This window comes from Schistosoma mansoni, chromosome W (assembly GCF_000237925.1).
Source record: "Schistosoma mansoni strain Puerto Rico chromosome W, complete genome".
Lineage (NCBI taxonomy): Eukaryota > Metazoa > Platyhelminthes > Trematoda > Strigeidida > Schistosomatidae > Schistosoma > Schistosoma mansoni.
Genome location: NC_031502.1, coordinates 23,005,927 through 23,006,281, shown reverse-complemented (window position 1 = coordinate 23,006,281; position 355 = coordinate 23,005,927).

Here is a 355-nt window from a genome sequence, read left to right as displayed (position 1 = left end):
AAACTCCCATCCTGGATTCCATTGCTAGCCACTATTCATCTTTGCTTGTAAAAACAATATAGTTTAAATAAACAGTAAAAACACAAAAATATGAGCACAGACTAACTCTTTGAATTCACAAACACAACCAATGAGAACTTAAAATATATTTATTGAGTAGTATATGTATATATATTTGGTATATTTGACATCATACAACTATTTCTGTCAGTACACAAATACTTCTTTTTTTAAAATAGTGTAACCAAACAAAAAAAAGGGTATAACACTGTTGAATAGAGTTCTTTCCAAATCAAGAAAAGAAAGTCGACTAGAAAACACACACAAAAAAAACGGATTGGTCCTTTGTTGAATA